This window comes from Orycteropus afer, unplaced genomic scaffold (genome assembly GCF_000298275.1).
Source record: "Orycteropus afer afer isolate SDZICR_OR568_19922 unplaced genomic scaffold, OryAfe1.0 scaffold01113, whole genome shotgun sequence".
In the NCBI taxonomy this organism is placed as follows: Eukaryota; Metazoa; Chordata; class Mammalia; order Tubulidentata; family Orycteropodidae; genus Orycteropus; species Orycteropus afer.
The window spans coordinates 245020-247506 of NW_006922700.1; positions in this window are offsets into that span (position 1 = coordinate 245020).

Sequence of the window (2487 nt, forward strand, 5' to 3'; positions counted from 1 at the left end):
AAGGACTTGACTGCTAACCAGAAGGCTGGTGGTTCAAACCCACCAGCCACTCCTTGGAAGGAAGATGGGGCAATCTACTTCCGTAGTGATACCACCTGGGAAACCCAAGGAGGGGTTGTTAAATGAGTTGGGTCCGACTTGACGACACATAACAACAACAACGTCTCTACAGAAGTAGATTGCCCAACCTTCCTTCGGACGAGTGACTGGTGGGTTTGAACCGGCAGCCTTCTGGTTAGCAGTCAAGTGCCTTAGGCACGATGCCACCAGAGCTCCTCCTTACTGTAAAGTTCACCCCATGTCAGTGTATATACTTCCATAAGTTATAGGCTCGCTAGTGGTGCATTGCCTGAGGCATTGACTGCTAACCAGAAGGGTTAGGGTTAGCATTAGGGTTAGTAAAGCTGTACAGTTGTACAGTCACCACAATCATGTAGCTTCAGAACATTTCTGTCACCCCCAAAAGATCCCTTATTCCCATCCCAAGCCCCAGGCAACAACTGACCTGCTTTCTGTCTATAGATTCACGTTTTCTGGACGTCTCATAAATGAAATCATACAAACTGTAGGTCTTTGCTGCCCAGAGTGCTGTTTTTGAGGTTAAGCCACGCTGCAGCAGGTGTTAGTAGCTGGTTCTCTGTTACTGCTGAAGACTGTCTATTGTTGGGAGACACTTTTGCGTATCCGTTCCCCCCTTCGCGGGCATTGGAATGGTTTCCCAGGTTGGGGCTGGCATGAATAACAAACAGTGCTGTTATGAACATGGCCTTCCAAGTCTTTGAGCGCGTGTAGGTTTTCATTTGATTTGCTTAGACATGGAAAATGTATGTTTCACATTTTAAGAAGTTGTCAAGCTGTTTTGCACAGTGCGTGTGCTTTTCCCACTGAGGTGAGGGACGGAAGACCCCTGATGCATCATGTTCTGTAAGCAGGAAACCAAGCCCACTGCCATCGAGTCTGACCCATAGCAAGCCCACCGGGTTTCTGAGGCTGTAAATCTTTGCGGAAGTAGATCACCCCATCGTCCTTCTGCCGAGCAGCTGGTGGGTTTGAGCCGCTGACCTTCTCCTTGGCAGCCACATGCCTTATCACTATACCTCCACCTTAAGCAGGACAAAGACGAAACAGAGATGGTCATCAGGAGGAGGGAAACCGTCAGGGCGTACACGGTCCAGAGGCCGGTGAAGGCCCCCGACTCCGGCCGTGGGGCTAATTACACAGGATGGAAAACACAGGGAACCATCAGAGAATCAGGCCTGGGAGCAGGTCGCCATCACAGCAGGAGTACAGCAGCCGGACAGGGACCGTGATTGGGCCCCGTACACAACTGCAGGTTAAAGGGGGCTCCTGGCTTGGTTCTGGGGTGTGACCACATGGCCAAGTGGTGGTCAAGGTGTGACTCGTGATCGTGCAGCCTGAGTCACAGGGAGGCAACGGGACAATACCGGGATCCCAGCCTTTAACTTAAAGTAGGTGACCTGGCTCTTTTCAGGAAATCCTTAAGGATGCATCCAGGCAAGCTCCCTGGCCCTGTGTCTGAGCACCACCTACTCTCAACCACACTCTGCCTGAGAGCAAGGTGTCCCTCCCCAGGTGTGTCCCGCACTCGTCTAAGCACAGCCACGTGGCTGATGGAATGATCAGAAAGAACTCAAGGAAGAAGGCAAACAACACAGTTGAAAACGGGGAAAAGATTTGAAGGGACATTTCACCAAGGAAGTACATGAACGACTAATACCAAAACCAAACCCACTGCCGTTGAGTTGATTCCTACTCATAGTGACCGCCATTGGGTTTCCAAGGCGGCACATCTTTGTGGAAGTAGATTGCCCAGTCGTCCTTCCACGGAGTGGCTGGTGGGTTTGAACAGCCAACCTTCTGGTTAGCAGTCAAATGCCTTACGCACTGCACCACCACCTTATGAATGGCTAATGTTGTGGTTGTTGTTGTTGTTATGTGCCGTCAGGCTCCTAGCGACCCCTCCTTGGGTTTCCGAGGCAATATCACTAGGGAAGTACATTGCTCCATCTTCCTTCCGAGGAGTGGCTGGTGGGTTTGAACCGCCAGCCTTCTGGTTAGTAGTCAGGTGCCTTAGGCACTGTGCTACCAGAGCTCCCATGAGTGGCTAATAAGCACATGAATACATTAAACATTGTTAGTCATGGAGGAAATGCAAACTAAAGGCCCTGGGAGCTGGTTATGCGCCCTGGCAGGTGGTAATGAAAATACAAGAAGGCGGAGATGCAGGACTGTCCCCACGTTGTCGAAGGTGGGTGAGCGCTGAAACCCTGAAGCACTTGGTTCCTGGAAGGCTGCGCTGCCTGGGAGCCCTGACTCCATAGTGCAGGTGCTTCAGGATTTCAGCGCTCATCCACCTTCAGCAATGTGGGAATGTTCCCGTTTCTTGGCATTCCTGTATTTTGATTATCACCTGCCAGGAGCTCTGGTGGCATAGTGTCTAAGGCATTTGACTGCTAACCAGAAGGC